Genomic DNA, 23,242 nt, shown 5'->3' with positions numbered 1-23,242 from the left:
AGCTAGAAAATCTGGAAGAAATGGAAGAATTCCTAGAAGCCTATGCCCTTCCAAAACGGAACCAAGAAGAAATACAAAACCTAAATGCACCAATCACAGACAAAGAAATCGAAACAGTAATTAAGAATCTCCCCAACAACAAAAGTCCCAGACCAGATGGCTTCACAAACAAATTCTACAAAACTTTCAGGAAACAGTTAGTACCCATACTTCTGAAGCTTTTCCATAAGATTGAAGAAACAGGAATACTCCCTTCCACCTTCTATGAAGCCAACATCACCCTAATACCAAAAGCAGATAGGGACACAACAAAAAAGGAAAACTACAGACCAATATCTCTGATGAACACAGATGCCAAAATATTAAACAAGATCTTGGTCAACCGGATACAGCAGTATATCAAAAAAGATTGTTCATCACGACCAAGTGGGATTCATCCTAGGAATGCAAGGCTGGTTAAACATCCATAGGTCAATCAATGTCATTCACCACATCAATAAAAGCAAAGCCAAAAACCACTATTATCTCAATAGATACAGAAAAAGCCTTTGACAAAATCCAACACCCATTCATGCTCAAAACTCTACAAAAAAGGGAATAGATGGGAAATTCCTCAAGATAGTGGAATCTATATATAGAAAACCTACAGCCAACATCATACTCAATGGACAGAAGCTGAAAGCATTCCCCTCAGATCGGGGACTAGACAGGGCTATCCACTGTCCCCATTACTCTTCAACATAGTATTGGAAGTTCTTGTCATACCAATCAGGCAAGAGAAAGAAATCAAAGGAATACAGATTGGAAGGGAAAAAGTCAAGCTCTCACTATTTGCAGATGATACGATAGTATACAGAGAAAAACCTAAAGAATACAGTAGAAAACTATTGGAAGTTATTAGGCAATATAACAAGGTGTCAGGCTGCAAAATCAATGTACAAAAATCAGTGGAATTTCTTTATGCAAACACAAAATCTGAAGAAGACATCCAGAAATCACTCCTATTCACTGATTAAGCAAAATCAATCAAATACCTAGGAATAAAGTTGACCAAAGAAGTGAAAGACTTGTATGCTGAAAACTATGAGTCGCTACTCAAGGAAATAGAAACTGATACCAAGAAATGGAAAGACATCCCATGCTCATGGATTGGAAGAATAAATATCATCAAAATGAATATTCTCCCCAGAGCCATATACAAATTTAATGCAATACCCATCAAAGTTCCACCAAGCTTCTTTAAGAAAATAGAACAAACACTACAATCATTTATCTGGAACATGAAAACACCTAGAATTGCCAAAACCATCTTGAGGAAAAGAAACAGAAATGGAGGCATCACACTCCCAGATCTCAAACTATATTATAAAGCCATCATCATCAAAACAGCATGGTACTGGAACAAAAAAAAGGCACAAAGACCAGTGGAACAGAATTGAAAGCCCAGAAATAAATCCCCACACCTACGGACATTTAATCTTTGATAAGGAGGCCCAAAGCATTAAATGGAAGAAGAAGGCTCTCTTCAATAAATGGTGCTGGGAAAACTGGGTTTTAACATGCAGAAGAATGAAATTGAACCACTTTATCTCACCAGAAACAAAAATCAACTCCAAATGGATCAAAGACCTGGATGTTACAACAGAAACAATCAAATACTTAGAGGAAAACATTGGTAAAACACTCTCCCATCTATACCTCAAGGACATCTTTGATGAATCAAACCCATTGGCAAGAAAGACTAAAGCAGAAACAAACCAATGGTACTACATCTAATTGAAAAGCTTCTGCACATCCAAAGAAACTATTAAACAAACAAAGAGACCTCTCACAGAATGGGAGAAGATCTTCACATGCCATACATCAGATAAGAAACTAATCACAAAAATATACAAAGAGCTCAGCAAACTTAGTACCAAAAGAGCAAATGATCCCATCCAAAAATGGGCAGAGGATATGATCAAAACATTCATTACAGAGGAGATCCAAAAGGCTAACAAACATAGGAAAAACTGCTCTAGGTCACTGATTGTCAGAGAAATGCAAATTAAGACAACACTAAGATACCACCTCACTCCTGTAAGAATGGCATACATCAAAAAGGGCAGCAGCAACAAATGCTGGAGAGGATGTGGGGACAGAGGAACCCTTTTACATTGCTGGTGGGAATGTAAATTGGTCCAGCCTCTGTGGAGAGCAGTCTGGAAAACTTTCAGAAGGCTAGACATGGACCTTCCATATGATCCACTTATTCCTCTCCTGGGGTTATACCCCAAGGACTCCATAACACCCAACCAAAAAGAGGTGTGTACTCCTATGTTCATAGCAGCACAATTCATAATAGCTAAAACCTGGAAGCAACCCAGGTGCCCAACAACAGATGAGTGGCTGAGAAAGCTGTGGTATATATATACAAAATGGAATACTATGCAGCTATCAAGAACAGTGAACCCACCTTCTCTGACCCATCTTGGACAGAGCTAGAAGGAATTATGTTAAGTGAGCTACGTCAGAAAGATAAAGATGAGTATGGGATGATCCCACTCATCAACAGAAGTTGAGAAAGAAGAACAGAAAAGGAAACTAAGAGCAGGATCTGATTAAATCCAGAGTATGGCACCAAAGTAAAAACCCTGTGGTGAGGGAGAAGGTGGATATTCGGCTTCCCTGGGTGGCGTGGGGTGCGGGGGTGGGTGGGTGGGATGGGACACAATCTTTTGGTGGTGGGAATGGTGTTTATATACACTCCTATTAAAGTGTAGTCACATAAACCACTATTTAATTAATATGAGAGGGGAAAAATTGATCATATGTCTAGAACTTTTTAAAACACAGACTGAGTCTTTTTAATATATAGGCTGTGTATTTGATAGGCGGACTCTCTTAAAGCCTAGACCAAGTAGATCAGAAGCAACCAGTGGCACAGCTATATACAAGGTACTGGGTACTACCCAGCAAACCCTAACAAAAGGACTTTTCAAAGTTAACCCAATTACCAAATAATGTGATGAGAACAATAACTATCCATTGTCTTTTTGAACCCTAAGACAGCAGGAACCTCACATCTCCACTATAGATCCTATATTTCCACCAGTCCTGGAACCTTAGGAAGGGCCCACTTTTCCACATGCATCTCCCAATCCATATCAAATAATATTGCATCTGCTGATAGCAACCTAATCAACACAACGATTGCCACCTCAATATGCTTCAGCTCAGACTGTGTCCAGAGACTTCAGGTGTGGAATACCTGTCACTTCAGGTCACAACCTGTCACCTGTCACTTCAGGTGACAACCCTTCAGCTTCATTACTCGGGTGAGACCCAGCGGGGAAGCAATTACAGAAGCCAGATCTTCCACCTTCTGCAACCCACAATGACCCTGGGTCCATGCTCCTAGAGGGATAGAGAATGGGAAAGCTATCAGGGGAGGGGATGGGATATGGAGATTGGGTGGTAGGAATTGTGTGGAGTTGTACCCCTCCTACCCTATGGTTTTTTTAATTTATCCTTTCTTAAGTAAATAAATAAATGAAAAAAATTACAAATTTCTCAAACCAGTATTAAGTTTCCAACTAGGGACAAAAAAAAAAAGAGTATGATGAAATGCAAATCAGAAACATATAGAGGAAATCAATAAAAAAAAACTAATTCTTTGATAAGAAGAATAGAAATGACCAATTTACAAAAAATAGAGACACTTTTTAAAAATCTAAAATGCGAATTTGAAAAGTGACATACCCATCTACAGGTCTCACAAGAGGGGACAGGATGAAGATAACACATAGCAATCACAGTCATATAAAACAGTTTATGTCTATGAAAAAATGAACTTGAAGAAGTCTATGGTGATATACTATTCTCCAAAAAAAGGGCTTCATTGGTGAATTTTAAAGTAAACAATTAAAGAAGAGGAATTTAGAGGAGAGGGTAGATAAAGAGGGAGTGACAAAGATAAAACACCTGCAGACATGCTTCACTACTTGTGAATCGACTCCCCTGCAGGTGGGGAACAGGGAGCTCAAAGGGATCCTTGTGCTTCGTACTATGCACACTTACCACCCAGCCCCTGAAATAAATTTTTAAAAGAATGAACAAGTCAATACTATCTAAATATAACAATTAAATTTAAAAAAAAGAAACACCAACTTATGGAGAAGCTGTGGTAGAAAAGGAACTTTTCAACATTGCTGGTGGAAATGTAAATTGATCCAGTCCCTGTGGAAACAGTTTGGAGCATCATCAGGAGGTAGAAATGGGCCTAACCTATGACACACTAATTCCAATCCTGGGGATATAACTGAAGGAAATAAAGAACCTACCCAAAAAAGGCATATGCACACCTGTATTTATAACAACAATATTTGTGGTAGTCCAAACTTGGAAGCAACCAAGATGCCCAATGAAAGTTGAGTGGTTAAGGAAGTATATACACAAGTTAATAGTATGAAGATGTTAAAATTGACTGTTATCTCCTTTGCAATATTTGTACAAAACTTGAAGGTATCAGGTTGAGTGAGATAAGCTAGAAAGAAAAGAACTAGTACAGAATGACCTCACTGATAGGTGGAAATCAAGAAGCAGCTGACCATTTTGTTGCAGAGTAGCAGTACAAAAAAAAGGATAAATTTTATAATATGTAAATTTTATCTCAGTAAATTTACTTTAAAAAACAGGGTAGAGATAAATTATTTCAGATATAATTCATATATTGACTGGTAAAAACAAGATTTGGTAATGGTATGTGAGGGTTGGGAGTGAATTATATGTGAGGTTGAAAGAAGAGAGAAATAATGTATAACTCCATTCAGGATTATTAACTCATTAAGTATAATTATGATGTACTCAGTGGGGTTTACTAGGCAGAAATGGAATTGTGGGTCATTACTTATAAGTATAAATTGATACTCCACATTTTCTTATTCTCTTCTTCCTTGTACCTCCCTTTTAATTCTGTTTTACAAAGACAAGTCATGTTTTTAGATAAAGAGAGGAATGGTCCATTTAACTTAGAATCCTAATTCTATCTCTATTTTCAAATTACACTGCTTTATTTAAAACTATTTTTCTATTGGGGGTCGGGCAGTGCCACAGCGGGTTAAGTGCATGTGGTGCAAAGCACAAGGACCATTGTAAGGGTCCCGGTTCGAGCCCCCGGATCCCCACCTGCAGAGGAGTCGCTTCACAGGTGGCAAAGCAGGTCGCAGGTGTCTGTCTTTCTCTTCCCCTCTCTGTCTTCCTCTCCTCTCTCCATTTCTCTCTGTCCTATCCAACAATGAACAACATCAACAATAACAATAATAACCACAGCAAGGCTACAACAAGGGCAACAAAGGGGTGTGGGATGGCCTCCAGGAGCAGTGGATTTATGGTGCAGGCAATGAGCCCCAACAATAACCCTGGAGGCAAAAAAAAAAATAGTTTTTCTACATTGTATCTGTAATTTCAATTACAATCTTGGACTTAAAATAAAAACACTTGTTGACTATCTTAATGATTATAACTTTGTTAAAGCTCTGAGAGAATAAAACCAAAGGTGTGGATAGGGATTTAAAAATATTTTTAAGCCCTACTGTGTCTAAAGCATTGCCAAAGATGAAATCTCAACTATTACAGATATCTTTTTTAGTTATCCCTAATTAAAAATTGATAAAGGCTCAGAGAGGTTAACATTAATGAATTTTCCACAATTTTGGATTTGAAGAAGTCCAAAAATAAGGCTGCAGAAAATATTATCTTGACAAAGGAGGAGGAAGAGGGAGAGAAAGGGGAGGGGAAGAGGAAGAGGAGGAAGAGGGAAAAAAGGGGAAGAAGAAAACTGAACAAGGTATAAAAATTGTGTTTAAAATCATACAATACTAATTTATGTAAAAAGATAATGCTTCAGAGATGGAGTTACAAATAACCTTTAAATTCTACTTACTTCTAAAATTATAACACTTTCTACAGCAGGTGTGGCTTTCTGATAGGGGAGATGTATGTATGAATGTTAAGAGTAAGAATGAAAAAACAAGTTTATTTTAACTTGTCACTTTATTTTTTCACATCTATATAGCTTTGGTAGTTGCTTATAGACCATTAAATTAAATGTTACTACAAGCAATAAGCACATCGGTATTGATGATCCAAGGGACTGAAGAAAGTGAAATATGAAGATAGAAGAATAGAGATAATAATGCTGAAGAAAACAACTAAGCCAAAAGTCAAAGGTATATAACATAGGAAAAGACTCACGGACTGTATTGAGAAAACAAAAATGGAAGTGCTGGAAAATGTTTAACTTAGATCTCAAAGTGGTTGGTAACTCATATATTGTGGTAATAATTGCTTAAGCTATTCTAAGTATTAGAAGTTGCAGTCAAAGTATTTTTACATTTAACGAATAATTTTGACTGTGTGAAGAAAAGAAGTTCAGAGGCCGGGTGGTGGCACACCTGGTTGAGTGCACAGGTTATAATGCGTAAGGACCTGGGTTCAAGCCCTTGGTCCCCACCTGCAGTGGGAAAGCTTTGCAAGTGGTAAAGCAGGGCTACAGATGTCTCTCTGTCTCTCTCCCTAACAACCCCTTCCTTCTCAATTTCTGTCTCTATCAATAAATAAATAAAGATAGTAAAATATCAAAAAAACCAGAATATAACACATCTTATCTAAGATTTATTAAGATATACAGATAGAGAGTAACTTTAGGAACCAAGATTTAAATAATAAATAAATTAAAATAGCAAAGCTTCTCTTTCTCTTAATCTTTTGTATAGAGACAGTAGGGGGAAGAGAAAATAGATAGAGAGATATATAGAGATAGAGATAAAGAGGGAGACAGAGAGAGAGAGACAGCACCAAAATGTCCTTCAGTGTGCTGGGTGCTGGGTTTGAACCTGAGTTAAGCACATGGTAAAACACCACACTATTCAAATAAGCTAATTTCCTAGCACTTGAGATCTCTTAAATTATAAAACATAAAATCATTCTCTGATCTTTTTAGTTTTTTCTTAAATGCCAATCTATCCCAGATGCATATTAGATTTACATATATTAATACCTAGTTTGTAAAGCAGGAACCAAATCCACAGAATTTTTTTCAAGAATGGGAGCCACTTACTGCCCTAATCCAACTTTTTGGCCCTTTTCTTTACTCTGACACCATTTTCTCAGGCAATATTTATATCCAACTTCAGGCTAGCTAACAGAGTCAAGCAAAACTATCATAATTGTGTGCCCCCAGAACCATGCCTAACATGGACTTTCTAGTTTTCTTCTACCCTAAGATCCCTAATCTCATCTGTTCTATTCCTACTTTTTAGTTACTGTTCATTAACTTTTTTTTTTTTTGCCTCAAGGGTTATCGCTGGGGCTCTGTGCCTGCACTACAAATCCACTGCTCCTGGAGGCCATTTTTTTTTTACCATTTCGTTGACCTTGTTGTTATTATTGTTACTGTTGTTGTTGTTGAATAGGACAGAGAGAAATCAAGAGAGGAAGGGAAAACAGAGAGGAGAGTATGATAGATACCTGCAGACCTGCTTCGTGCCACATGCTCTTAACCTGTTGCGCAACCACCCAGATCCCTCATTAACAATTTTATCTTGATTTATATCCTGCCACTTTCCAGACACCAAGTTACAGATGCTACCATGATGCCATCCTGACTTCTCTGGGAAGATGACCTAACCAGAGTGTCTTGGAACCTCACCTCTCAAGAGCTCTGGCCCACTGAGGAAGGATAGAAACAAGGTGGGGTATGGGTCGACCTTCCAACACCCATATCCAGTGGAGAACTCATTACAGAAGCCAGAACTCCTACCTTCTGACCCCAAAAACAACCTTGATCCATATTTCCAGCAGGGTAGAAGTGATAGGAGGAAGAAGCTAAGAGGGCTCTAAACTTTAGCTAAATTAGGACGCAGAGCGAGAGAGAGAGAGGAAAAGGATAGGGACATATAGAAATAGTAATGTTGTCATGAGTGGATTGGAGGGGAAAAGAAGATTGAATCAGGAAGAAAAAGTGGGCAATTATGTATTAATGTAGACAGATAGTTGTATGTATAGCTGTAGACAGATAGATGATGACTGGCCCATGTGGTTGGCTTGCAGTGGGGCAATTGGAGATGCAGAACTCTGGTGGTGGGAATAGAGTAGATCTATACCCCTACTGACATGTAGTTTTGTAAATCAATATTAAATCACTAATAAAATTTTTAAAAAGAAATAAAAATTAAGGAGAGATTCAAAACAATACACAATGTTCTTGTTTAAGATACATTCTTTTTGATGTTTTAAACATTTTCAAATCTCATTTCAAATTTAACATTCTAGAAGAAAAATCATTTCTCTAAGTGGATAGGAAGACTTTTTAATAATTGATTTATAGATTGCCAACAAATTTAGCCTATACAAACCGTTTTCATAAGTTCTTGCAAAGTAACTTTTGGGGTCATGCCTTGCCACAGATTAAACAGTTTGCTACCTACCCCTTTGTGGGCCCCTACAGAACCTTGCCCTCAGTGTGGATCAACAATGGCAGGGACAGCCCCATTAGGCTGGGCTAACATAATCTACCTCTTGAGGAAGATGGGTACAGCAATGAGCGCACAGACTAGAATGTTCTTAGCTACAACCACAGAACTTGAATTCTGACCTACAGGGACACAGAAGTTACAAAGATTCCTGCAACAAATATGGGCCCCAGATCAAATCCACGAGGTTTACAGTTAAAAAAGTATTTATGTACTGCTCGCATATTTGGGAGCTACTCTACCCCAGCTTTCTAGTTCTATTTCCAACTCTGACACCATCTCCCCAGACAGTGCCTTTGTTCCACCTGCATGTTAGCTGTGGGGCTCAGGCAAAAATTAATAAAGTTATGGGCCTCGTGGAATATACCTAAAATAGACCTACTAGTTTTGTCCACAATGGAGACCCTAAATCTCATCTCTTATATTCTTACCTTTAGGTTACTGATTATTAAGCAATTTCTTCTGCTTTATATCTTTATGTTTTTCAGCCACCCAGTTGCAGATACTACCATGACTCCAACCTGACTTCCCTGGGCAGATGACTTCACTATTGTGTCCTGGAACCCCAACTTCCCAGAGCCCTAACCCACTAGGGAAAGATAGGAACAGGCTGGGAGTATGGATCAACCTGCCAACACCCATGCTCAGTGGGGAAGCAATTACAGAAGCCAGACCTTCCACCTTCTGCACCCCATAATGACCCTGGGTCCATACTCCCAGAGGGATAAAGAATAAGAACGCTTTCAAAGGAGGGAATGGTGGAAATTGTGTGGAGTTGTACCCCTCTTGTCCTGTGGTCATGTTGATATTTTTATTTTATAAATTAAAAAAAAAAAACTTTACTGTGTGGATGTCCTAGGCAGTCATACATCTAATAAGTGAATGACATAAGTCACAGTAGTAAAGCTACATGGAAGATTTCTCATAGCATTAAACTCACTTTCAGCACCACTAGATGACAGAGCAGCGACAGAGTCTGATGTCTTAAACATGATCTCATATATTTCACAAAGTGACTTTAACTTTATTAAAACACACAAAAAATTCAAATAGCACAAGAAACCTTATATTTCCCATTCTAAAAGACGATGGGAAGACTATGCACTCAAGAGTACATATAACGTAATAGCTGCTTCTCTTCTATCAGTGGGATAACCAGAATACAGGATGAACTCAAAGAATGCTGGTTGGTTTTTCTTTTTTTTTTTTTCCCATCATTTTACTTGGGGCGAGTGTTAATGGTTTGCAGTTATTTTGGTGAGATATGGTTATTATGATTTCTCTTCCTCCAGTGATAATCTGAAAAACGCCCCCCCAACTTAAACTGTTTCCCACATCATGCACCAGGGCCCCTAAAGCACCTCCATTTTCTCCTTCCACCACCATCCCTACTCTTTCGCTTTGGTGCAATCCATCACATCCAGTTCAAGTTTCACTTTATGTTTTCCCTTTCTGTCTTTGTTTCTTAAGTTCCACCTATGAGTTAGGTTATGCAGTATTCATTCTCTTTTCGGTCTATCTCACTATGATTTCTTTAAGCTCCATCCAAGATGATGCAAATGCAATAGCTACATCACTTCTAATAACTAAGTTTTTATAATAGTAAAAAATTATAAATATCATAATTTTCTTAACCACTAATCTATTGTTGTGCATGTGGGTTGCTTGGAAGTTTGGGCTATTACATATTGTGTTGCTATGAACATGGGTGTATATATATCTTCACATAGGTTTCTGTATTACATGAAAGCAAAGGACTCTGGAAAGAATGATAGGCTGAAGGGCTTTGGGGTCCTGGTGCATGGTAGTGGAAAAGGACCTGTGCTGGGGGAAAGAGTGTCTCACAGGCACCTATCATGAGGAAGAGAGAAATTGTACTTATGTGTCAACATCTTAACCATTAGCCCCCCACCCCAATAAACTAGAGAAGAAAAATTAAAGTCAATGAATTTCTCAGAGAGGACATCATCACTGATAAATTTACTGTGATGTTACTCCTCACCATATTATAATCTTCTAGGTTATAGAAGGGAAGCCCACATTGTTTCTTTGACTAAGAAAAAGGCAAAGGGCTAGGATGGGACTTAATGGTCCCTTTTCCTAATCAAGCCTAACAGTCCTCCTTCTGAGACCTTTTGGGGTTTGACTAATCCATAGCCCCACAAACAAGAATAGGAGGAAGAAAAGACAGACCAAGTGATTGAATGTATATGTTAACTAGTGGGCACAGAAATAACTTTTTAATTTTTTTTTTCCACTAGGATTGTCTCTGGGCCTCAAATCCTACTTGACTCTATAGTTCCTGGTGGCCAAATTTTTATACAGGGTGATAGACAAGGAGACAAAAAAAGAGAGATATACAAAGGAGAAATACCTGAAACAATGTCCCACGGCTCATGAAGCTTCCCTACCAGAGGTGGGAACAAAGCTTGAATCTGGATCCTTATGCACAACATGTGCACTCTACAGGTGAGCCACCACCTAATCCTGTTATAATACTTTTTAATATTTACCATTACCATGTATAGTAAAAAAATTCTAGCATTTATCAGAACATTATTATTTCTTTTTAAAAAGATTTTATTTATTAATGAGAAAGTAGGAGGAGAGACAGAAAGAACCAGGCATCACTCTGGTACATGTGCTGCCGGGGATTGAACTCAGGACCTTATACTCGAGAGTCCAATGCTTTATCCACTGTGTCACCTCCTAAACCACAGAACATTTTTATTTCTGATGGAATAAAATATTATCCTAAACAGTCAAATAGTGATTTTGAAAATTCCAGTTACATTTTGACATACTTAAAATTTTTCTCTTTAAAAAAGTCAATCAAGTTAGGTCATCTAGGTAATTTTTAACTCTAAGTAGGCAAAGTAAAGGTCACAGAAAATGCATACTATAGTATCTACCGATCACTTGTATCAAGGTACTACTCATGTTCATCAAGAATAGTCCCCTTTTATAACAAAAAAAAATTTGACTTTGTTAATGTACATCAAATCTAGAGTAGATAGTGTTAAATGTAATAAAATATATCATCTTTTTACTTTATTTTAAAATTGAAACAGTCAGTTGATTGTAATTAATTGGGAATTAAGATTCCAGTGTAGGTAGGATACTTCCTTTTAGTGACAAGGTGAAACCAATAAAATTTAAGGAAGGGTGTGTGTGTGTTTGGTGTGTGTGTGTGTGTGTGTGTGTGTGTGTGTGTGTGTGTGTGTATGTGTGTGTGTGTTTGGTGTGTGTGTGTTTATCATATCAGGCCTTATAGATAATGCTGAGGAGAAGAAATGTCCATTACAAAAGACTGTCAAAATAGCACTAATTTAAATAGAAATATTGCATCTTTTTTTTAGAGTTCAAACTATGTTTATTACCTTAAATATAAAAAACTTGTATTAAATTAATACAAATATATGAACATGTTCATCAAGAACTAATACCCTGAATATGATTTATGTAAAGTTAATCTTTTAGTTTACAACAATTTTGGATCAATATTTTACTTATAACCATCATAGCACTAATTTCAACATTTCTTTTTTTTTATTTTTTTTATATTTATTTAAGAACGGAGACATTAACAAAACCATAGAATAAGAGGGGTACAATTCCGCACAATTCCCATAATCCGATCTCCATATCCCATCCCCTACCCTGATAGCCTTCCCATTCTCTATCTCTCTGGGAGTATGGATCCAGGGTTGTTGTGGGTTGCAGAGGGTGGAAGGTCTATCTTCTGTAATTGCTTCCCCGCTGAACGTGGGGGTCGATCCATACTCCCAGTCTGTCTCTCTCTTTCCCTAGTAGGGTGGGTCTCTGAGGAAGTGGCGCTCCAGTACACATTGCATCTTACATCATCTTATCTAATTTCCTATTACACTACCAAGAAAAAGAAATGATGAATGTCTAAATATTGAGGAGATCTAGAGAAACTAAGAATTTCCAGAATAATGGTCAAAATGACTGTAGTATGAATGAATATAAACAGGTGTTTCCTTAGGAATACTTAAAGAAACCCAAATCTAACCCTAGGAAGAAATAGATTCAGAATTATTATGAAGAAAATTTATATTCCTAAAGATTCTTTTCTAATTACCTATTTGAAAGGAGATAATCTCACTAGAAAAAAACACAGGCCTTTCTCTCAGGGAGTCCCTACACCACATGGGAGCACCATGAAGGACACCAAATAGAACCTCAAATGGGTGAAACAGCACTCTGGAGCTTTCCCAATCACCAACCCAGCCCACATTCTTGTCTATAGAATTAAGAAGAAAACTATCTGGGAAGACTACTTGGTAGTCTCACACATACAATAGGTCCTGGCTTCATTCCATAGCATCTATCTCAAAAATGAAGTATTGGAAAATGATGAAGTCCCTGTACTTCAATATCAGTTGTTCCTACTACATTGTTTCATATACATGATAAATATTCTCTAAACAAGTGTTACCTCTAAGAGTTTATGTGATATTTATTAAGCAGTGTATGCATTTTTGAGATCTTACTGTTCTATATATGAGCTGCTCAAATGCAGACAGTGATTTTATTGGTTTGAAATACAACTTGAGTTCTGTTTTCCTAACAAAAGCCCAAGTAATATTAAAATTGCCTATATCAGAGAACAATAAGTGAAAATTTTCTTATTTGTTGGCTATCTGATGCAGGGGAATTTTCTTTGTCAGAACAAAATCAGAATAATGCCTCTTCTTCCGAAAGAAAGCAACTCCAATTAAATAAGTGACATAGGGACTGGATGATGACTCACTGCTAGAGCACACACATTACCTTGTGTAAGACCTTGTTCAAGTTCTGATTCCTACCTGCCAGAAGGGAACTTAATAAGTGGTAGAGCCATGCTAGCTATGTCTTTCTTCCCTTCTCTTCCCTTCCCTTCTCTTCCCTCCCCTCCCCTTCTCTCTTCTCTTCCTTTTCTCTCTTCCTTTTCTCTCTCCTCTTCTTTCTTCTTCTTCTTCTTCTTCTTCTTCTTCTTCTTCTTCTTCTTCTTCTTCTTCTTCTTCTTCTTCTTCTTCTTCTTCTTCTTCTTCTTCTTCTTCTTCTCTTCTCCTTCTCCTTCTCCTTCTCCTTCTCCTTCTCCTTCTCCTTCTCCTTCTCCTTCTCCTTCTCCTTCTCCTTCTCCTTCTTCTTCTTCTTCTTCTTCTTCTTCTTCTCCCTCTCTCTCTCTCTCTCTCTCTCTCTCTCTCTCTCTCTCTCTCTCCCTCTCTCCTTGTATTTTAAAACATGGCCAGGCTGGATGGTGGTGCACTTGGTAGAGTGCACATATTACCAAATGTGAGGGCCTGTGTTTAGGCTCCCAGTCCCCGGCTGTGGTGGGAAAGCTTCTTGAGTGGTGGAGCAGTGCTGTAGTTGTCTCTCTTTTGCTAACCATTTTTCTCCACCACCTGCTTCTGCTTCTTTCAAAAAGTAAAAAGGAAAACAAACAAAAACAAAATGACTTCTGAGAGCAGTATAGTGATTTTTCAAGCACCAGGCTCCTGCAATAACCCTGGTGGAAAATAAGTAAGAGTACAGAATGGCATGCCAGGCCTGTTATCTCATTATCCATGTGCTTTCTTGACTATTCTTAAGTCGCAGGAGAGAGGAGGAATGTTAGTGGGGGAGATGCAAACCTAAACAACTTATCTTTTCTATCTCTGCAACAACACTCACCGCCTACTTACAGTGCAATGATGTTAATTTCCAATAAGACAATAAGACTCATTCCTACTGTTTGAATTTCTGCCTTCTGTTAATCTCACCAGCATATTTTTCTTCATTTTCTACTCAGAGCCCATTTGTTATCATGGAAACAATGACTCTAATGTGCATGAGTAATAAGTATTTTAAATTGAGGCAAAGTGGCACAAGTTACATTCAGTTCTCAGAGCTGGATTTAAACCACAGTTGGGCAGCAGTAAAATTAAATCAGAAATAAGACTGTTGAATTATCCTGAATTCAAATCTTGAAGGAATACTGCTGCTAGTCTCCACAGGAGAACATATGAGTCTGAACTACAGAGAATGATCAGGCAATGAATAACACACTGTGAGAAAATTGATTTGTGGGAGGAAGGGATAAATAAAAGTTTGCCATCACTTTTCTCCAATTTTAAAATATCCTTTTGGTATAGAATGTAAGAATTACTGTTAAAAAAAAAAAACTATTAGTAAGAAGGCAGGAAAATAGCATGAATCCATCATTTAGGGAACAGTTTCTGGTTAGGAAAAATGAAAGACATCCATATTATGTACTAATTCTATTTATGTGCACAGGCAAGATGAAGGCTGCTAAACTGGAAGTGTCCAGTGAGAATCAGAATCCAGATAGTTAAGTCATGAAGACAAAGGATGATAAAATAGCACTCTAAAAGGAACTGTCATAACAATAGGACTACAGCTTACCACTACTACCAGTCATAATTGGGGTTTGGAAAGAAACACAACTAAATGCAATCGAGGTAATTAAAGAACAAGTTTTGTTATCATCAGCAATCAAGGGGTAGTGATTTTACAGACTTGAAATCTATTACAGTGCCCTGTATCTGCAATACAATTCTCTTTCTTACAACACTGACATATAAACCTGGCTAATAGACAGGTTATTTTCTATTCAAACTATTTACTATCCATTTAGGGCAAAGATGAGCACTTTTAGAATCCAGAATTACCATGGAAACCATATTCTTAATCCCTGAGGATGGGGGAGCAACTGCTTATGAAATAGTGATGGCTAAATTACAAGTCCTTAAATAGTGCATCATTGTAACTGCCATTTCAATATTAAGCATATGGGCTTTTATTTTATTCTCCTTAAAGTCAGCTCATTTGAGTTTTATAAGACATGTATAACATTTTGATTAGATAAACTTAAGGCAAATAAGGTATTTCAAAATATGGTGGTTGCAAATCAAAATTAAGATCATTATGAATATAAAGGAATGACTACAATTGTCATACCAGATGTTCAGCATTTCTGGAGAAATAATATAGATTTAGCTTTTTTCTCTTCTATTATTTTTTTTAATTTTCTATAAAATATGCTTCGATGGAATGCCTTGCTTTCCTATGGGAAATTACTAAGCCTTTCTCATGCAAATTTACCTTGTTTAATTGTATCTTCAACTTCTGTTTTTATGGGATTCTATGTGCTTGCCTCATCTGACCTAGAAGATCTATGAGTAATCAAAATTGTATTTCTACTTGAGCAGAGCTATTTCATGGAACTTCCTGAGAGATATCTTGTATCTGTTCTGTCTAGGACAAGAGCCACATGTGATCCATGATTATCTGAAATGACTACAGTGTGACTAGGAACCTAGATTTTCAGTTTTCGAAATTTTGATTAATTGGATATCACATTGGATAACTCAATTCCAGGTACTCTCCCAACCCCCTAACAATATATAATATAAATATATAATAATTTAAAGGTAACTAGGAATCGTTCTCAAGTCTAAATTGATTATGAATGAAGTCATGGAGCTACAGACGGAAGGAATCTTCATATGATTATTTCATTTTTGTTCTTACTTTTAAATCTATGATATTACTTGCCTGAATAAGCATCCAAGGCATTAAAGAACTCATATTCAAGATTATATATAATAAAAAGGGAGAGAAAGATGCTGGAGTGTTGTCGTTATTATTATTATTATTATTATTATTGGCCTCCAGGGTTATCGATGGGGCCCAGTGCCTGCACTAGGAACCAACTGCTCCTGGATGCCATTTTCCCTCCCATTTTGCTGCCCTTTTTGTCTTTGTTGTTATCGTTGTTATCGCTGCTGTTGTTGTTGGCTAGGACAGACAGAAATGGAGAGAAGAAAGGAAGACGGAGAGGGGGAGAGAACAACAGACACCTGCAGACCTGTTTCACCACCTGTGAAGCGACCCCCTTGCACGTGGGGAGGTGGGAGCTCAAACCAGGATCCTTATTCTGGTTCTTTATGCTTTGCGCCATGCGCGCTTAACCCAGTGTTGGCCCCCTATTTATGTATTTTTACATTTAATAAAAATATTTCAATAAAGATAATGCTCTATATTTTGGTTTTTAATACATATTAAAGTGTGAAATATCTAGATTAGCATTTACAATTCTTATAAATAATGCAAAGATTCTAATTAGTCTTAAACTCCAAATAAGTCTTTACTACATGGCCACTAAAGTCAGTCTTTCTCCATATAATAGGGTGGCACACCCAGGAGAGTATGCATGCTACGGTGTAGATGACCTTGGGTCAAAGCCTTTGTCTGTCACTTCCCTCAGTGGGGAAGCTTCACTAGCAGTGAAGCAATGCTGTAGGTATCTCTCTCACTTCCTCTATTTCCTCAAATAATATATTCTTATATAAATCAATAACACTGAAGCAGAAAAAGAGAAATATCTGTATGTTTGTCATTGACAGCAAGATGATCAAAACAGTAGAATTAGCAAAAAATAAATAAGGACAATATAAGAATATTCAGGTAAATGTTTTCACCTAGATACTAATATTAAATAACCAAAATACTAGAGTAAAATAAATAAAAATTGAGAATTTGATAACAAAAATTTCCTTCAAAACTGTAAAGAATAAAAAGCAATTGTAGACAGCTTTTCAAAGAAAATTTGCTACAAAAGAATAATTTGTTGAAACATGGGAAAACAGTAGCATGTTTGTATACTGATTAAAATATATAGTAAAAAGAGGAGGGAAATTAAGGTTTACAGACAAAAGGAAGAATTGTTTATACTGTCATGAAGATATTGAGGTGGAGTTGGCTATAGGATACAACTTAATGAAGCAACTATAGTCTGGAATGAATTAGAGTGCCTATGGTAGCAAGCAGGAAAAAAGACATGTGATGGAAGTAAGAAAAGCACATGAACTTCCTATGAGAATTGAAACTTTAACCTATATGCTTTAGGGAAGACTTACAAATCAAACTGAGTTTCCTTACTAAGTTCCTCAGAGTAATATACAGGACATGGTTTCTCTATTGTAATATATATGTATATGTATATGTATATGTATATGTATATGTATATGTATATGTATATGTATATGTATATGTATATGTATATGTATATGTATATGTATATGTATATGTATATGTATATGTATATGTATATTAGAGGTAAAATAATTTTATTTTGAAATTACAAAGATGTTCAAACATTACTGAGACTTAAGTGAAAAGTAGTAAGAATAGCCTGTGTAGATTTCAGCATGTCCTTCAACTGAGTTCACTGAAAGGCTAATAACACTTGGTCTGAAACTTTAATAAAAGTCTATATTAGTGTATTCTTTACAGCATGAAAAAAAAAAAAGTAAAGTGATCATTATTTTGAAATGGAAAAAATAAAACAAACAAACAAAAAAACCCCATAAACTTAGAGGTAGAAGAATAAGGCAGATTCAATATATCATCCATCGGACTAGATTTAGTCTAAACTATATAGATTTCCTTATTTTTGTTTTAATGAAATCTAACTTGTTTTATTTCTGTCCAGTATTTTGGTTATTTAATATCAGTATCTAGGTGAAAACACTTAACTAAATATTCTTATATTATCCTTATTTATTTTATGTTAATTCTACTGTTTTGATCATCTTGCTGTCAGTGACAAGTTAGTTTTATAGGAAACCATATGAGCCAGATAGAGAAAAAGAAAATTGAGGAGCCAGGTAGTGGTGAAAATGGGTTCATTCAGACCTAAGTCTTCAGGCTTGTGATGACTAGTGACATTTGAGATTTATATTCCTGATACTGCTCCAAATAAAAAGACTCTTATAGTACAGGAGCTATGTTTCCTAAATTTCTAATAATTTATTCATTTAATAATTAGTTAATGCTGAGAAGACTAAATTTGAGCTTTAATAGACTCAAAGTGGGAAAGAATCTTTTGGTGGTAGGAATGGTGTTTATATACACTCCTATTAAATTGTAGTCATATAAATCACTCTTTAATTAATATGAAAGGCGAAAATTTTACTGTATGTCTTGAACTTTTTAAAACACAGACTGAGTCTTTTTAATACATAGGCTGAGTCTTTGATATGTTGACTCTCTCAAAAGCCTAGACCAGGGAGAACAGAAGCAACCGGTGGCACAGCTATATACAAGATGTTGGGTATTATACAGCAAACCCTAACAAAGGGACCTTTCAAAGTTAACCCAATTACCAAATAATGTGATGATAACAATAACTATCCATTGTCTTCTTGAACCCTAAGACAGCAGGAACCTCACATTTCCACAATAGAGCCTATATTTCCCCCAGTCTGGAACCTTGGAGTGGGGCCCACTTTCCTGCATGCTTCTCTCAATTCATATCAAATAATATTGCATCCGCTGATCTCAATCTAATCAAAGCAAGTACCACCCCAGCATGCTTCACTTCAGACTGTGTCCAGAGACTTCCGGTGTGGAATGGCAATGCTTCAGCTTCACTGCTCGAATGAGACCTTTCCTTTCATAGTATTATCTAATTCCATTCCAGGTGGCTCAATTCCTAACAAAGTCCCAAAACCTAGATATAGACCAGGTCCCCTGAGATAGAGCATATAGTCACAGGTATTCATAAACTAGGGCAAAATATATACCTGAAAGCAAAAGTACACAATAGTCTGCTGTGAGTACCCCTCAACACTTCATCTGCACTATTCCAGCTTTCAGGTCCATAATGGTTCAACAATTTGTTTGGATTTGTATGTTAACTCTCTTTTCAGCCACCAGGTTTCAGAGGCCAGCAGGATGCTGACCAGACTTCCCTGGACAGATGACCCCCCCCCCCCAATATGTCCTGGAGCTCCACTTCCCCAGAGCCCCACCCTACTAGGGAAAGAGAGAGGCAGAGTGCGAGTATGGTTCGACCAGTCAACGCCCATGTTCAGCAGGGAAGCAATTACAGAAGCCAGGCCTTCCACCTTCTGCAACCCACAATGATCTTGGGTCCATACTCCCAGAATAAAGAATGGGAAAGCTATCAGGGGAGGGGATGGGATATAGAGATTTGGTAGTGGGAATTGTGTGGAGTTGTAACCCTCCTATCCTACAGTTTTGTTAATGCCTTTTTTAAAAATAAATAAAACACTAAAAAATAAAAAAGGTTGAGCCTTGCTCTCTTAAATATATATTGACAACAGGGCCTAAATAGTAGCACACCTGGTTGAGTGCACATGTTACAATGAGCAAAAACCCAGGTCTGAGCACCAGGTCCTCACCTACAGGAAGAAATTTTCATGAGTATTGAAGCAGGGCTCATAGGTGTCTCTCTGTCTCTCTCCCTCTTAATATCCCCCCTTCCATCTTGATTTCTGGCTATCTATATCCAATAAATAAATAAAGATATTTTTTTAAATATTGACAACAATTGTTGAAGAGAAAAATATTATAATAGGTAAAGAAAATTATCTAGAATCTAAGAATAATGATTCATGATTGAGGCACTTAATGCCAATGGCTGGTCATGTTGGTATGCATGAGACCCCTTCTGTTTCATTTGGTTTAAATCCCCCCTGCTTAACACTATTCTATTTACATAACCACTGTTAACAAGTTCCACCCTCCCTCCAGGGCACTGTGGTTCAGTGATAGGATTCTCGCCTGCTCTGCCCCTTCTTTGTCACACTCTGATTTTCACCAGTCACTTTTCTCTCCACCCTCTCTATGTCACATCCTGTTTCCACCCTACTTGACAAGTATATATAAAGACAGCATTGTGAGTTTTAGAGTACTTTACCTTGAGTTTAGCTTAGCTCGGCTTAGATTGTGCTGAGTCCTGCATGAATAAAGAGATACTGCCTACAGCTCAACTATGAGTCCCTGGTCGTCTGTTACCCGCCCGTGAAGCCAGCCCGGAGAAAACAACCTAACCCGTCAAAAACGACATATGGCGCAACAACGTGGGACCAGACCTGCGCAACTCCCAGATAAGTGAAGACTTTGCCTACCTATGCACTATGGTCTTCTCTTCTACTTACGAAGAGGTTTGCCAAAGCCTCTACTGTTTCATCATGAGACAGTTACTCTGTCTCTGGAACATTTTGCTCTGGGCCAAACTTTGTTTCATTGACCGGGAACTTTGGTTTCTTATGACCGGGATAATAGAGCTTGGGAGATGCACGGAGATTTCTCCTTGGACTTTCTGGATTCCCTCTCTCATGTTTCCCGAGGAAAAGGACTACATTTCGCTCCAGGCCATAATTCCGTTCTTTATGACCGTGATCGTAGACCTTGGGATATGCATGGGGATTTCCCCTGGGACTTTCTGGACTTCTTCTCGAATGTTTCCCGTGGAGAAGGACTACTCTAGTTTGAGGAGCATTCTCGAGTACCCTGGCAGTTCCCAAGTATGGAGACACGTGGTTAGTTCTACTCTCCTGATTGGATTCTTTCTTCGATGGGAAGACACTTTTAAAAATGGGTGCCTGAAGCAATCCAGCAGGAACAGTCCGAAGCACCCTAAATGGAATTTCGAGGAGCTTTTTGAACTAGGTCGCCCTCCGGGGATTCTTAATCCTACATGGTGAGATCTTGATAATCTGGTTCAAGTTGCGTTTCATAAGAGAATGATTTGAATGACTGAATTTTTGTTTGACATTGACTTTAAAAAAATGCTGGACGCAGCCATGATTTCTAGAGACATCCAGAAACAATTCAAAAATTGTTTTTTCCCTCCTATGATTTCTCTTTTACGTCTTGACATGAATCTGAAACGTTTAATCCTGAAAACTGTATGAGTTATGGGTGGGGCAGATAGTGCAATGATTATGTTAATTATTCTCATGCCTAAGGCTTTTAACCGTGGTTCTTCTGTTTACCTTTCCACATTTTATTGAGTTTAAAGTGTTTTAACAACCTTGAAATGATACTAGAAAGGACTTCCAATTATAATGGAGTTATCAATGATAGTAAACTTCTAATCTGCTACAAGTTTTGTTTGACAAGTAAGTGAATTTCAGCTGTCAAGTCTTCACATGAAAAAGCATCTACTCAAATGGAATTCCCGGAAATCCATTTGGACCCCTGTTCTCTGACATCGCCCCCGGAAACCAATGATGTGACCTGGCACAGCCTGAAGAAACAGATTCACAGACTCGAAAGCTCACTCTCTACAGAAAAGCAGAATTCTGGTGGCCAACATTCCCCATCGAGACAGACGTGCAGCGTTTCATCCTCCGGCATTTTCTTCTGTGGTCAGCTACTTTGGACTGACACCTCCATCGGACTTACTGGTACACACTGCTGTGTTTCTCAAAGACTAACTTCAGCCAATTGCCTTGAAACTTTATAGACCATGTCCCCTCGCCTGCAGGCTCTGTCCCAGAGGCAGAAAACTCCCCCTCCTTATTAGGTTATGCCCACAGAGGCATGAAGCGCCCCAAGAGGCAATAGATGCCCACAGAGGCAGGAAACGCCCTTTGAGGCAAGAGATGCCCCCAGAGGCATGAAGCGTTCCCAGAGGCAAGAAATGCCCTTTCGCCTGCTAGGCCTTGCCCTTTGAGGCAAGAAAAGCTCTCCTTGGCATCACACTGGTTATTGCTGCTCGCCTATTTTGTTTACCATGTCTTATGCCAGTTCTTTTGAAAACGCCTGTATGATATACATTTCTGTTCACCCTACAATGGCCATTAGTTAAAAAGAAAGGGGGAATTGTTGGTATGCATGAGACCCCTTCTGTTTCATTTGGTTTAAATCCCCCCTGCTTAACACTATTCTATTTACATAACCACTGTTAACAAGTTCCACCCTCCCTCCAGGGCACTGTGGTTCAGTGATAGGATTCTCGCCTGCTCTGCCCCTTCTTTGTCACACTCTGATTTTCACCAGTCACTTTTCTCTCCACCCTCTCTATGTCACATCCTGTTTCCACCCTACTTGACAAGTATATATAAAGACAGCATTGTGAGTTTTAGAGTACTTTACCTTGAGTTTAGCTTAGCTCGGCTTAGATTGTGCTGAGTCCTGCATGAATAAAGAGATACTGCCTACAGCTCAACTATGAGTCCCTGGTCGTCTGTTACCCGCCCGTGAAGCCAGCCCGGAGAAAACAACCTAACCCGTCAAAAACGACATGGTCATATTAACCTACTAACTTAAGTAGGTGATTATAATTAATACAAAAGCGACCTGGTTCCCCCTTTTACTTTGCCAATTGGACTTATGTCTTTATTGGTCATTCAACTGGGGCAAACGAACTACCCTTTTAAAACTCAGGCAAACTGGGTGTTTGTCTTATATCCTGTCAGAGGAAACAAAACTAAATGTTTACTGGGATGTCATGCAATTTGGTACTAGACTGTTATCATTTGTAGATTATAAAAAGAAGTTCAAATTGTATTAGTGGTCTCATTTAAGTTACAACTTTTTAGTATCACATGGTAATATCTGCTTCAGTCCTCTTCCAGTAAGATTATAACGTGCACTTAACCAGGTGTGCCGCCATCCAGCCCCAGTCAGTAAGATTACTAAATGATTGCAAAATAACCACCTTGTTGAGATAGGCATTTATTGCTATGTGGTCACCACAGTTAAGTCTAGTTAGTATCTGTCCCTAAACATCTATTCTCAGGAACTAGGAAGATGACACTGATTATGTAAAGAGCTTTAATGTTGGTGGGGGTAGATAGCATAATGGTAATGCAAAGAGACTCTCTTGCCTGAGGCTCCAGAGTGCCAGATTCAATCCTCTCTACCACCATAAACCAGAGTTGAACAGTGCTCTGGTTTAAAACCAA

General features: G+C 37.9%; 1 protein-coding gene and 1 non-coding gene across 3 annotated transcripts in view; one reads left to right on the top strand and one right to left on the bottom strand.

Annotated features, from left to right (window-relative positions):
• Positions 1-23,242, bottom strand: part of IQCM (IQ motif containing M) — a 322,044-nt gene that overhangs the window by 91,770 nt on the left and 207,032 nt on the right. The window lies entirely within an intron of this gene.
• LOC132534807 (small nucleolar RNA SNORA27) lies at positions 22,638-22,764 on the top strand. Its single transcript, XR_009546505.1, has one exon. It is a non-coding gene; the product is annotated as a small nucleolar RNA SNORA27 (small nucleolar RNA).

This window comes from Erinaceus europaeus, chromosome 19 (assembly GCF_950295315.1).
Source record: "Erinaceus europaeus chromosome 19, mEriEur2.1, whole genome shotgun sequence".
NCBI classification, from domain to species: domain Eukaryota; kingdom Metazoa; phylum Chordata; class Mammalia; order Eulipotyphla; family Erinaceidae; genus Erinaceus; species Erinaceus europaeus.
Note: the sequence above shows the minus strand (reverse complement) of the source record. Positions and strands in the feature narration are given on the sequence as shown.